General features: G+C 35.2%; 1 long non-coding RNA gene and 1 pseudogene across 1 annotated transcript; one reads left to right on the top strand and one right to left on the bottom strand.

Moving 5' to 3' along the window:
* The first annotated feature begins 720 nt into the window (after nt 1-720).
* Nucleotides 721-7,225, top strand: LOC133914405 (uncharacterized). The gene is made up of 4 exons (XR_009909242.1): nt 721-999; nt 1,985-2,064; nt 2,177-2,234; nt 7,090-7,225. It is a non-coding gene; the product is annotated as an uncharacterized LOC133914405 (long non-coding RNA).
* Nucleotides 7,226-11,210: 3,985 nt separating this feature from the next.
* On the bottom strand, nt 11,211-15,655 carry LOC133916513 (HVA22-like protein i; annotated as a pseudogene).
* Nucleotides 15,656-15,987: the final 332 nt, after the last annotated feature.

Below are 15,987 nucleotides of genomic sequence, written 5' to 3'. Positions count from 1 at the left end.
TGGCGCCTAGGAGCACTTTTCCACACCAGCACAAACAACACAAATGAAACAGTATGGCATTGCACTAGTTTCAGCCATTCGTGCTCTCCCTGTGTGCAATAAACCATGTTATTTAACAGTAAAGGGAAAAGGGAGTTTATCCCGAACAACCATATCTAACAAGAAGCCATATCTTATCTTACATCTCTAAATCCCGGTAGGGAGGAAGAGATGTGATTGGCTGGTGAATAACGGCCGTCCAAATGCTGATGAACGGCTGGAGATATTAAAAAAATACTGCAGCACTGCTGCATCGGCATGCAAAGGGAAAGGAAAAAAAAAGAACGCTCTCTGGAGTGTTCCAACCTAGAGGCTTCTCCCACTATCCTCTCACATTGCAAATCGCGCAGTCTCTAGCAAACAAATATCTGCTCAGAAAGAACACAAGCTAGAATCTTTTATACCTCTCCTTCACAGTTTCTTCCCACATCAACAAAAATCTCCTCAGAAAGAATGAAACAAGTCTGAAACAAAGCTTCCAAACAACAATCTTACATCTCTAAATCCCGGTAGGGAGGAAGAGATGTGATTGGCTGGTGAACAACGGCCGTCCAAATGCTGATGAACGGCTGGAGATATTAAAAAGTACTGCAGCACTGCTGCATTGGCAGTCAAAGGGAAAGGGAGAAAAAAGAACGCTGCTCTCTGGAGTGTTCCAACCTAGAGGCTTCTCCCACTATCCTCTCACATTGCAAATCGCACAGTCTCTAGCAAACAAATAACTCCTCAGAAAGAACACAAGCTAGAGTCTTTTATACCTCTCCTTCACAGTCTCTTCCCACATCAACAAAAATCTCCTTAGAAAGAACGAAACAAGTCTGAAACAAAGCTTCCAAACAACAATAGAAACTCAACCAACGATCAAACAAACTGTGGATCAGGACCACTCCAAATCTCCCCACACCTCTATTCGATAGTACCCGCTGCCCAGGGAAGCGACCGCCAAATTCCATTTGACAGGTAGGATTGCCGCCCTTGTTTGCTTCATGCGCAGGAGCGACGGTTCTTTGTAAGCTTGGTTCGCTGCATAAGATCTGGCCTCGTTGATTTCGCTTTTTTTTTCTGCCTTGAGTGATTTTGATTGGTAAAAATACAAAATCTGGACCAGTATGGAAGCCTGAGATCCATCCAATGTCATTGCTTTCATCGGTGTTGTGCCACATTGTTTCTAAGCGCGGTTGGGATATTGAAGAAACTAGCAAAAATTGGGTTCCCGTTAGTTGTACGTGTGTGTCCATTTTCTTCATTTATTTCTCGAATTTTTGTCGCAGACCAATCTTCATGAATTTACCATGTACCATGTGTCTTCAGAAAATCATAGAAGACAGTTTTTAGTTTCACTATTTCTTATTTGCACGGATATCATGCACAATTTTGATCTACAACATTTTTGAAAAATGTCTTATGCTGATATATAAAAAACACGGCATCCTCACTGTAATTTTGTGTATTCTTTTATTTTTTGGGGTAATGCCGGTATAGTACTCTGAGTAAAAGCTTGTGGGTGCATGATAAAAAGCTCATGTTATCATGATTTGTACAATTGATAACAAAGAAACTGTGAATTAGTTATCACATACTCTCAAGATACAGATGATTTCGCTGCATCTTTCTTCGAACAGTCATGATAAAGTAAACAGGAAGCAAAGAAACATGTGATGTTCTTTTTGTTCAGGGTGACCAAAGTCAAATGACCAATCAAATTCCAAGCTTGACAGATATTCAGTTCAAGCACGATAATTTAGAATTTTTCAGTGGACCTTTTTGTGTTGACATGCACATGGACTTTTAGCAATCTTGAAAGATTCATTTTTTTATTCCCTTTTCTGCGAGACTAATGCATATTGCATATACTGTAATATGCTGTCCGTAGATCAGTCGATAATAATTCTTTTATATACGCAACCATACTAAGATGTCTTTGTTCCCTTTTCTTTTTCTGTAGGTGCCTTTATTTCTTCAGAAACTTACAAGACTCTGCTTCGATTCCTAAAGCTCTCTGCTGAATGTTTGCTTCAATCATAAGTACTTAGTAACTTAGAAATATGCAATTTGTACTATATTAGGCAGTTACATTGATATCTATTCAGAGTTTACTAATTATATTTGTTCGTTGTATGAAACTTTTCTCATACAGAACAATACTGCACATTGCTCAAAGGGAACTAGCAACAAGAATTGCTTCAGGCAAGAAGGTACAAAACCACCACTACTTACCTAAGATTCTACGTATTATTTTCTATGTTTATTTTGTGCACATTATTGCAATAGAGAAATTAATGTTTTTATAGAGTAATTGCACCCAAAATCAGTGCTATATGATAAAAATAATCTTTCATTAATACATACAACAAATGATACACTATATTTTAATATAAAGTTAATCTTTAATGCAAATACACATTGTACACTTACGATCCACCGTTTTATTATCCTATTTGTTACGTTACTAACCTGTTGCCTTGTTCTATGTAATTATCCTATATATAGCCATGAAAAATAAAAAAAATAAAAAAAGGCATACGTCAAATGTGGCAGAAAATAAGGAAGAAAAAATAAAACGGCGTAATTTAAATGTAGAAAAAAAGTTTGCATATTTATCAACCTCTATGGGTATGATATATTTTACTGCTGACCATATCCAATATCTTAAAAACTCATATATTGGTCGATCGTATTATGGTACTGCAAAATACACATGCCAATACTACAAAGCAATATTCTGGAATGAAGAAAAACTCAAACACGAAGCAAGAACTAAAAAAAAAACATTACTTATACTCTATGTTGCAAAGGAGGTAAAATTCGAATTCCCCCCTTCAAAAATCCTCTAACATTTCTCTCAAGATTACTTGACAACGACGATAATCGGTCAAAACATTTTTTACAAAAAATTAGACAATATAATAGCTTATTTGCCTTTACATCAATGGGTGGTAATATAGACAAATCAATAAATCAAGACAATGGACCATATGTATTCCGAGTCAATGGCCAAATATACCATCGTATAGGTTCATTACTACCTGAACCTAACAATATACCTAAATTTGCTGAATTATATATCTTTGACACGGAAAATAAAATTGCAAATAGAATTCGTGCTTTACAAAATGAAGAACCTAACGATATTGACATCGACCCTGAAATTGTCAAAGGTCTAATGAATATATTAGATACATATAATCCTTTGGTTCAAAAATTTCACGCTGCACGAGATTTACTAAAAGAATATAATGGAATTGATATTAGCATCCATATAATCAGAGCTAATAAAGGTGATCTAATACAATATGAAATGCCAAATTCGGATGAATTAGCACTACTAATAGTTGGTGATATGTCATTACAAAATTATAAAAGAGATATCATAATTCGCACCCGAGATGATAGGTTACAACGAATTTCAATAATACATCATGCATATATGGCATTACAATACCCTTTGTTGTTTTCATATGGTAAAAGAGGTTATCAACTTGGAATAAATTACCATGACAATAATGATGACAAACCTCATAAACGAAATAAGGTCATCATGCATGATTACTTCAAATATCACATACACTACAGAGAAGACCAACCAAATCCCTACTTATGTTATGGTCGATGATCGAAACAAATAATAATAGATGCTCGTACATGTGAAGATGAAGACAGATTACAATTCATAGCTAAAAATCAAGATAGATTAAGAGTAGAATACTTACAAAGCATAACTGATGCAATAGAAAAAGGAATAGTTCAAGGTAATAAAATAGGAAAGAGAATAATCTTACCATCCAGTCATACAGGTTGTAGACGATATATGATACAAAATTATCATTACGGTATTGCAATATGTCAAGTTTATGGATCTCTTGATTTATTTATTATCTTTACATGTAATCCTTAGATGGCCTGAAATCACTAAAATGTTGTTTAAAGGTCAACAACCAAGTGATAGACCTGATATAATCATCCGAGTTTTCCATATGAAACTAAATGAATTATTATGTGAACACATGCCACTCTATACTCTATTGAATTTCAAAAAAGAGGTCGACCACATGTTCACATCTTAATATGGATATCCAAAAATAACTCTGAAATTACAAATGAAATGATACATCGCTTCATATCTGCTGAAATTCCCGATCCAAATATTGATCCGCTCGGGTATATACTCATAGCAGAACATATGATGCATGGACCATGCGGTGATAAAATCCAACATGCTATTGTATGAAAAAAGAAAAAAAAAATTCAAAATTCTATCCCAAAGAATTTCAAGATGAGACTACATTTGACAACAAAGGTTTCACAATTTACAAAAGACAAAATAATAATATTTATATTCGAAGAAATGAACACAATCTCGATAATAGATGGGTTGCACCTTATAATTTGTATCTAATAAAAAAATACCAGGCTCATATAAATATTGAATATTGCAACAAAAGTACAATTTTGAAATATCTATGCAAATATGTTACCAAAGGACTTGATACTGCTAAGATTATCTTTGAACGAATTAAAAAAAGGTGAAGATACACCTACCCATGCAAATAATGGAAACATTGATGAAATAAAAGAATATCTAGATTGTCGATACATATGTGAGCAAGATGCACTTTGGAGATTATTCGGTTATGAGATCCATCATCATATACCTGTTGTTGAACGATTACCTGTGCATCTTCCACTTATGAATAGTGTAACTTTCAGAAGTGATGTGACACTAAAAAAACTTATAACCAATCCTGCTAAAAAAAACAATGTTAACAGAGTGGTTTACAGCAAACACAAATTACAAAGAAGCACACAAACCAACATATTGTGATTTTCTAACCAAGTGGACATGGGATAAAAAAAATCTAAAATGGAACAAATGAGCACAAGGCCTAAAAATAGGACGTTTATACTATGTTAATCCTAACGAAGGGGAACACTTTTATTTACGCATGTTACTGATGATAATAAAAGGTGCAACAAATTACAATGGCATTAAAACATATAAAAGAGTAATATATAAGACAGATAAAAATGTATGTGCTGCACACGGCTTGTTGAATAATGATGATGAATGGTATTGGACTTTTAAAGAAGCTTCTACTTGGGCATCATCATATCAATTAAGACAACTTTCTATGACAATGTTACTATTTTGTACAATACAAGATGAAAGAGATTTCTTTGAAAGAAACTGGCGATTAATGGTCAATGATTTCCAATACCAGTTAAAACATAAGTTCCATCCAATCTATTATTCAATATCTGATACTGACTTAATAGACCTATTATTAGATGATTTTCAGTATTTATTTTCAAAAAACGGAGTTGCAATAGAAACATTTAACCTACCAAGCAAAAGTGACCAACATATGTCTTATTCTAATAACCGATTAATAGAAGAATAATTAGATTATGATATATACAAGCTAGAAGAAGAAGCTAACAAATCGTATTTATGTTTAAACACATATAAAAAAATGCTTTTCATACAATTGTTAATAGTGTTTTAAATAACACACCTGATTTCTATTTTGTATCTGGATATGGAGGTACATGTAAAACATATTTATGGAATACAATTGTTTCATACCTAAGAGTACAAAAAAAATTGTCCTTACTGTAGCATCATCAGGCATTGCATCTTTACTATTTTCTAATGGTAGAATGGCTTATTTGAGGTTTAAAATTCCATTGGATATTGATGAAACATCAACATGCGATATAAAACGTGGAAAAATACTTACTGAACTACTTATAGAAACATCACTTATCATACGGGATGAAGCAATTATGACGAAAAAACAATACTTCGAAGCTTTAGATAAGTCATTAAAAGATGTCCTAAGCAAAAAATATCCACAAGCCGATTCAATTCCATTTTGAGGAAACGTTGTTGTACTAGGGGGTGATGTAAGGCAAATCCTACCTATGATTGAAAATGGCACAAGATCACAGATAATTAATGCTGCAATAATAAAATCGCACCTATGAAAACATGTTCAAATTTTAAAGCTAATTGAAAATATGCGTTTGACAGATAATAATGCTAATGACGTTGATTACAACAAACTTAAGATATTCAACAAATGGATACTAGATTTAGGAAATGGAGTTTTACCATCAACAAAACATGGAAATGATATAGAAGCTACATAGATACGCATACCATATGAACTACTCTTATTTACTAAAAGTCCAAAAATACCTACTTTATTTCACACTATTTATCCTAAGTTTAGTGAGAATTATTTTTATCCAGAGTACCTAAAAGAAAGAGCAATCTTAAGTCCTACAAATGAAATAGTTGATGAAATCAACTCTTATGTAATCACTTGTGTACCAGAAAAAGAAAAAGAATACTTAAGAACATATTGTATTTCAAAATCGTTTGATACGTGCAATAATGCTAGAATTCTATATCCTATTGAATATCTAAACATATTAAACGCAAACAATTTTCCACCACATAAATTACATTTGAAAATTAATGTGCCTATCATACTTTTGAGAAACTTAAATCAGAGTATCGGACTATGTAATGGGACATGATTAATAGTCACTAATCTTGATGATAATGTTATAGAAGCTAAAATAATAACTGGTTCCAATGTAGGAGAAAAAGTATACATTCCATGAATAAACTTAACCACTAGAGGAGCGAACTGGCGATTTCTATTAAGATGTCGACAATTTCCAGTTAAATTATGCTATGCAATGACAATCAATAAAGTCAAGGCCAGACATTATCAAATGTAGGCATATACTTGAGAAAATATGTATTTACACATGGCCAATTATATGTAGCAGTTTCACGTGTCAAATCTAAAGATGGACTAAAAATACTTATAGAAAATGAAGATGGAACTTATGGAGATGAGACAAAAAATATTGTGTCCATGAGGTTTTCAAGTATATATGACTTTTCTCCATATTACCATTACCTTGTTATTAGAGATGACTAAAGAAAAAACAAATCTCAATTAGCTTATATAAATTATTTTCGTACTTCTAATTTCATGTGGTAACCGATTCCTCATATCTTTTATAAAAAAATAGATGTCAATCAGCTTGCTATCACATATACATCCTGGTCATTTAGACTGGACAATATGTGTTATAATATCTAGAATATGGGAATATAGAGGAAAGAATGATGAAGACCATATCAAACATTTGGATCTGGTGATAATCGATGAAAAGGTAATAAAACCAATAAATCCCTTTACATACATATTTTTTATTTTCATTATGCTTAATTCATACATGGTATCTTTTGCAGTCTACATCTATGTATGTTGAGATCCCACCAGATACTATTCTACTTTTACACCCACTTCTTCAAGAAGGAAATGTTATCACCATGAAAAAATTCTTGGTGCACAATGCAAAAGTAGGATTCAATGTTGTTCAAATCCATATATGACCAGATTGAACAAAAGAACGGAGATCAAAATTATGAATCCACAACCTCAGAATTTTCCAAGGTATACATATACTTTGACACCATTTGAAGCATTTCCTGATCACTTGAATATGACCGATCAATTTCTAGGTATGCATTTAATATTCTATTATCAAATATGGGTAAAAAATAAAATAACAAAAAATCATGCATTTTAATTCAAACCTTTCTGTCACTATTGCAGATGTAATAGGACAAATCACTGCAGTATCAAATGTTGCTACGATTAGAGTATTTGATAAACTCCATGTAAAAAGAACACTGATGCTCAAAGATCTCAGCTAAAACTACACTTTGCACTATAATTTACTTCAAGTGATTTTGGATTTCTACATACTGCATGAATTGTTCTTTATCAAATGATTATTTTTGTTGAATCCTGAAAATGCGATATGGACGTTTGGAACTTTTTCTTGCACAAAACAGATAGCCAAACACCAATAGTCAAACTTGTTCCTTTACTTGTACATATTATATGACTATATGTTCCTTCTAAAGAAAATAATAATATATATTTTGCAACAATACAGTGGACAAACAATAGAGCTATCTCTCCTGGGAGAAAGAGCATCTGAATTCAATGGTGATGCAGTATATCAAATAGGACAAGGTAATCCTGTCATTGCTATATTTGTTGGAACGCTATGGAAAAGCTATAGATCTCAAACACCTTTTCTAAGTGGATCATTAGCATGTCGCCGATACATTAATGAAGAAAAAATTCCAGATATCAAAATATTTTATGCATGGTAAGAACAAAAATTTACCTTCAAATATTATTTCCAATTTACAGTGTCATTTCTACAATACAACCTTATTATAACATTATTATATTTCCATTTCAGCTTACCTTATATTGTAGAACCAATAGAGAAATTTGAGCTTCTTAATGATAAAAGCATTCAACAAGAAGTTAAACAAGCTACTGTTCTACAGCTTAAAGATATCGATCCATTTGAAGATATGGTAAGATATTTAATGCAATCTATAATATAACCATATATGTCTATTAAACATATAGATATTAACAAAACATATAATTTGTTTCTTATACTTTTCATGCAGGATCAAAAATTTCAATGTACTGTTACCATCACAAGGCTAGCACCGAGACAAAGTTGGTATTACCCGGCATGTAGTGCATGTCACTCAAGATCACGATTAAACGGTTCAATTTTTAACTGCACAAAGAAGGGTTGTTCATGTACTAAAATTGAATGCAGGTATGTTTTCTATCCTTTATACATAAGAATTTACTACAGAATTGTTAACCTTCAATTAAATCTAAAATTTATGCTATTTCAAGGTACAAGCTATGTCTAATGGGAAGTGATGAAACTTATGAGCTTGAATTTATTCTATTTGATCAAAAGTCTCAACAGGTAATAGGGAAATGTTGTCAAAAATTGCAAGCTCTCTATGATCGGTTTGATACAGCTCCCGATATACAAATTTTGATTGGGCAAAAATATACATTCATTGTCAAAATTGCAGCCAAGAAAAGTATTGACAGTGATCAACCATCCTTTGAAGTTATACATATCAAACAATAGTTCGGGAAACAAGCAATAATACCAACAGTTCGACAAATTGAAAATGTTCGAAGTTTATCAGTATCATCAACATCATCTTCTTCTATTCAAAAAAGTCAACTCCCTACAATACTGATAAAACCAAAATAAGCTGATATACAAGTTTGTTTATCTTCCATGTTGCATATTGCCATATTCCTTATAAAATACAATTAATACCCACACATCTCCAACTATGAACAGGAAGGCTCCCACAGCTTCACTAATTTCGATGTTGACGATGACAGGATGGAGGTAGAACAGATATAGTAAGGCTTTCATCTATAATGTACAACATAATTCTAAAATTTAATTTGCATGATCATTGAACACTTATCTTATATTGCACAAGGGATGCATCTTTACCAAGTGAACTAAAAGATAAAAGATCCTATACATCTACAACAACTGACATAGATTGTCTCTATAATTTCTGTATCATGATTTTATATTTTTATCACAGACTAACTACTCACATATTGCACCACTATGTACTAGAGTGACCAACCTCAAGATAATACATTAGATAAATTTAACAGAAAATGCTCAAGCCACACCAAAAAGCCAAGAGTACAATAAGGTATCACAGAAAACCATCTCTTACCCTTTATATCTCAATATTTGTTTAAGGACATCCTGCCCTCTTCAATATCTCTTGACAGACATTGATCTTGTACTTTTATCTGTCTTACAATAGGCTCATGCATTTTACACTTATCTGTTCACCTCATATTAAAAAAGTTGATACTTTGTATACACAGCAATATTTATATTCTGCTGAGTTGTGAAAACAAAGAAAGATTCTGTTACAAGCATATGGGGCTGCATGTGCTTCAAGACATTAAAAATGCTCACAATTTTGCTGATTTTGAATGTTGCATTCAATTTGTTAGTGTTGTTCAGATTTTGCCTTGCTTTGTCTATGTTGTGCTTCTATGTTAGTATGACTTTGATCAGATTTTGCTTGGACACATCTGAAGTGATTTAGGCAGCTGATGGGTATGTGCAAATACAAAGACCTCTGCTTATATATACTGAACTGACTTTTTCAATCCTTCTTCGGTTGAACATGCCCATTAAATATTTCTTTACATAAAAGTGCTAAGCATGAGACTCATAGTTCATAACTTGCAATTTATATCTTCGCTGCATACAACAATGCAGCTTATAAATGTCTCACTAACCATATGCGTACTATTTCCTTGTATGCAAATCTTCCGTAGGAGTACCTGTGGGTACATGTAACAAAGATTGTATCAATATAGACCATTTAGCTTGTATGTTCATGGATTCATACGACATAATGAGGACTGAACTAGTACAACAATTATCTACTAACTGATGTTGAATTAGCTAGTGATATTAATTCTTTCTTACTTATACAGAACATGATTAATGAATAGCTCTTAATTATTTATATATTTTTCTGATTCTAATTAAGGCTATGGTCCCAATGTTTTGTTACAGATAATGTTGGATCTACACAAGAACATTGTGGCAAAAAAGACCAGTTAATATTTTCAAATATACAGTTTGCTCTTCCTAACTTTTTGTTGCTCAACATGCTAATCATTTATGCAGTTTTAGCAAACAATACCTATTAATATTTTGATGTATATATTTCACTCATCTCCACCTTTGGGTGCACAACATCCTGATCTTGCATGAAAAGGTGCTGCAGAACATAGTACCACTAAACCTGCACGATGTAAGGTCAAACAAAACCGGTTGATGTATATATAGTCATCCCGGCCTTTTTATGTATATAGTTCGCGATACCTCACTGTTTTTAACTATGCTTCATATCAAATTTTTTCTGCATATATTATAACAAGTATGTAAACCAGTTTCCTTCAATTATAAATAATCCAACGACGGGCACAATCGCGTGCAGTTGGCGTGCCATTTTCTAGTGTTCTACTATGGATGCTCTAGAATGGATTCTCCTATACTGCTAAGGAAAATCAACTCAAGACAGAAGTAGATTTGTGATTCACCAATGTTTCTGCAAAACGGACTGCCGTACATACCAGGGAATCAAATGAGTACTGGTAGATGGAAGAACAACAACTGCTCTTGTTTGCCTCAGCAGATGCAAACTGTGGTAAATAAAACAGCAGAAATGGAACTCAGGGATTACCGGATTGAAATGCGTACTGTTGCAAAAAAACAGGCATTCCTTGCCCATGCCACCAATCTATATACACATGCCAAGGGAAAGTGTTATGTACAACTTAAAGCACAGGAAAAAAATGCACCAAGAAAGCACAAAAAATAAGATAGGTCTGGAAAAAAAAAACCAAGTAGAACAACACATCTCTCCTCTCCACCAAACAAGACAACCTAAAACTCAAAAAGGATCAACACGATGTGCAAGAAAAGAATTGACTTGCAGCTAATTTCCAGCAGGATCCTCAGCGGCATTGCGCCTTCTTAGCTTGGCGCGTGTCACACGGATCGTCTCCTCCATTGGTGTCTCCTCTACCACAGGATCAAGCTCCTCCGCACCCTCTGCACCCTCTGCAGCGTCACCAGCCTCATCAATGGCCATCTTGTCCACTCCTTCGGTTTCAGGGAGTGGTGGAGCGCTAGGCTCAGATTTCGGTGAATCAGCATTAGTGGCTGGAGGTTGCACCAGCTCGACAGCAGGTTTCACCTCGCTTTTCTTTGTGCTTTCATCAGGTTTTGTTGTGGACGCAGCTGTGGCAGACTTTGTGGATGCCAGTGAACCGGCTTTTGCTGATGCTTGACGCTTGATCTTGGGGGAAGATGGAACGGTTTTGGTCTCCTGAGATTGCTGTGCCATTGCTGCTTGCCGAACAGCGATAGATGCTGCTCTGCGCATAACAGGTGGTGCTTGTTTTTGTGGTTGTTGTTGTTGCTGCTGCTGCTGCAACTGTGGTTGCAGCTGTTGTGGCTGCTGTGATTCCTGAAAGAAATCAAAGCATGATTTCAACAACATGGGTAACATGATAACACTATGAGATTAGATAAAGCAGAACACACATTTCCATGACTTCGCTTAAACTGACAGACTTCTAGGATACACCAAAAAGAAATTCTTCTACTAACACCATGCATCATGCAATATATGTAGCCTTCTTTATTGTGCATCGCTTTCTACATAATACAGAAGGAATGCCTAGATGGAGTTTAGCTCGAACATAGGGGCTTACTATCAAGGATTGGAGTAGTACTACCTGTCTCACAAGGAAAAAAAAGAGAGTGGACTACTACTCCTGAGTCCTGAAAGAAGATAAGCCTATGTAATCTCGCTTGAGTTCACATAAATATCGGGTATGGTGCTGGTAGCTGCAACCGGATAGTTTGCACTATGTAACTACCTAGTTAGAAAATAAAAAACAATAATACATACATACTTACTTATTTAGCAGGTATTCCATAATAATAATTATTTATGTGTTTAGTAATAATGGCGCTTGTGATCTCCTGTGAATCAAGTCTCTTGGCAGCTCAACTTTGGGTTTGTGTTTGGAAGGGTCAAGGTACCAAAATTACATAAAACTTCACGACACAAATGACAAAAATGCTTGTACTTGACAGTGGCTCAAAAGGACACTTTACAGGTTCATGCTATAGCTCAAGGGATATCACAGCATGATATGTTCTGAACATGCCGGATGTACAGAACTGCTGTACAGTACACATTCATATGTCAAATGCTAGCCACGGTATGTTTTTGCTTACTCGGCCAATGATTAAGACCAGCACACAACTGCATAATAATGATACTCTTGTACATTTCTGCAAAGTTCTGATTTAGTCATAGTAATACTTCATACTCATTGATACTGGTCCGAAAAGACAGGTGTCTTACATATTTCTACAAAAAACGAAAAGGTTTCTAATCCACAAATACAATAGTCCCAAACCACCTGGGATTCTACCTTTGTATTATCAAGAAACAGAGACTTGTATTCCTCTCAAATGTTAGACAGAAGTTTAGAGGTATTATAACATTAACTAGAATATTTATGGAAGTATACATAAAGAACTGCCTTTTTAGCAAGCATCGAACAAAACAGAAGGAGAAGCCATGGTAATTCATACAAAAGTTCAAACTTCCAAGATGGTGATGGCAACCTATGACCTAGCTTGCAGACTAGGCTACCCAACAAGATAGAAGTGGCTTTTTTTGTATTATATGCTTGCATATTTTCAACTGAGCTACATGATATAAGCATATATGGAAAATGTGTATGGTTCAAACGTTCTTGCAATGGCTATCCAGTGGCCGGAGAAGATATGAGTTCACTCACAAGCACTGTTGCTTAAGGTTTTTCATGCCATCAAAGTCAGGTTAGCGATGTGGAGTATACATGTTGCTTTAGTTTTTTCTATTATGACAAATCCAGGTTTTGGAGCAGATTTTTTAGCATATAGTACAAAGCTATTATAAAATTGATTATTTCTCAAGAAAAGTAACTAAAGATACTAAGTCTGCGTATGAGAACTTAAACAATACCATTTGTCAGTAGTAGTGAATGCATCTTGCAACAATGTAGCTAACAGACTAGTATGATAGCATGGTCAAAATTGCATTAGAGAGCAGAAAAAAGAGTTTTAATATCTATGTAAAAATTATGGCGTTGAACATCCTTAGGGTGGGAAAACATCAATTGATTCAATGGCCAGTTTTGACAGAAAAAGCATAGCAGTGCATTTGATCCACACCTGATGAGGGCGCTGTCTTGATTTCTGAGATGGTGAATGGGCTGCAACATATTTCAAAACATCGAAGAAAGTATTCTGTCCTACAGAAGCAGCCTTTTGGAAATAAAGGACAACAACATCGGTGGCTCGAGCTCTCAACTCAAGCAGATTACGGTCAATTTCATTCTCATGCTGCGAAATATATGGCCTAAAGAAAGTCTCGTAAATGTACGTAGTTCCCTGCAATGAAAGCATGTATCAATACTATGTACAGAAAACCTGTAAGATAGAAGGTGCAAAGGGCATTGAGTACCTTTGTCTTAGGGTACCACAAGTATATAAAGAACATCAGCTTTGCTTCCGAGTAAAATGGTAGCCTTCAACATGAGTGCACACAATGTTAGAGACTCGTCAAATCAAAGAACTGAACAAAGTGACCGGCAATCTCACCATGATATCGTAAAATCTCCAAATCTCTCCAAAACCGTCAACAGGGCAACTAAAATCCTGGACACAGGAAACAAAACTAAGTTTGTCAAACAACTCATGGAGGTTTGCTGACCACAAAATTTATTGAACCACCTTACCAATACTGACACCAAAATATGAGCTGCTCGATCTCCGGTTTGTTCAGTTCAACAGTCTTGTAGCATTCATAGGCAGGATAGGCATAGCCAAAGGCCAACCTACAGGCAATTGGCATATCATACACCAGAAGACAAATACAATTGTAGGACGTTATTCCTTATCCACAGCATAAAGAAAATGCCCGTTCTTTCTTATCAAGTAGTTTGACTTAAAAACATTTTTTTTTTTTTTGCTTTATTCGACAATAAACCACAAACGGGTGCAGTTGACCATTTTAAAGATGCACTGATTTAGTACCTCAGTATCCCTACAAGATAATAAAATTTTCCGATACACTTACACCAAAAAGGTGGAGAATTTACCAACACTCAAATGAACAGGACCAAATCTAAGATAGCTCTTGATGAAGGAGGTCAAAGATAAAAAGAGCACAATTTTGGACGTATTTGTTCAAACCAGAGCCTACAAACCGAGTGTCAACTCTACTGAAGCATTCTCCGATGCTTATCATTTCAAGAAATATACTTATCAGGCAATAATCTTCAAAAACAACGAGCCAGACCGGAAGAATAAACGAACAGAACCTTTGACCGTTGTGCAATGCATTGAAAACTTGCTTCCATGCTCCTCGAGAAGAATAAAATATTTCTGATGCGTTGCGTGCTCTCAGCCCCCATTTCACGGCGAACAAGGTGGACAAATCGAGACGAAGGAACGCATCTCCCCATTTTTGGAAAACACATGAGTATATTAAGGGTAAAATAAACGAAGACAAAGACTGAACTCTCCGAAATCTGAATGGACATCCAAACATCTTCATTTCAAGAAAACCAAATTAAAACCCAAATAGCATGCCTCTGCTCCGTCTCCAAACACAAAATGTCGATTTGCCAGTAACACATTTCAAGGTTCAATGGAAGGGAGTGCTTACAGGAGCACCCTGGAGAGGAATCCACCCATCATCTGCTCCGACCTTCTGCGCACGACCAGATCCAACAACGAAAGCACAAATCAAAACATCATCATCGCACCGACACATTGCGAAGGGAAATCACAGAGAGCCGAACATACCGCAAAGAAACCTTGCAGGAGAGGGATCTGCCCGGGAGGCGAACCGGGGGATGGATGGACGCAGCAGACGGAGCCCGCCCGTGAGGAGAGAGGAACGGTCAGGAGCTCTGGTGGTTCCCCAACTCTCTCTCTCTCTCTCTCTCTCTCTCCCGCTGCAGCTAAAAATACCGGTAATGCGGTGGAATGAGGAGAGGGAGAGCCGGAGGAGAGGCGAGCACGTCCGCCGTCAGCTCAAACTCCAACCAACCCGACTGTATCTGGCTATTTGATTTTTTTTCCACGGCTATCTACCGCTAAGTAGAGTGACAAATTTATTATTAAATTCGTTGTTATAGATTTATAAAGATCTATTTATTATTTTTAATAAGGAATTATCATTCTAATAAAATATCAAAAAGTTAAGTATTCCTATTGTATTCTTCTCTCTTCTCTTTTGTTCAGCAATGATTGTCCTGGTAATATTTTTCTGACTGATGGCTGTTCCTCTCTATTGTCTCTTGAGCAACAGATTATATTTTATGTTACGGCATACACATTCTTCGCTTATTCGACCGTTGGCAGTCATACACATTCTTCCCTTATTCGACC

Source organism: Phragmites australis, chromosome 4 (genome assembly GCF_958298935.1).
Source record: "Phragmites australis chromosome 4, lpPhrAust1.1, whole genome shotgun sequence".
Lineage (NCBI taxonomy): Eukaryota > Viridiplantae > Streptophyta > Magnoliopsida > Poales > Poaceae > Phragmites > Phragmites australis.
This window is presented reverse-complemented; position numbering and strand designations above follow the sequence as displayed.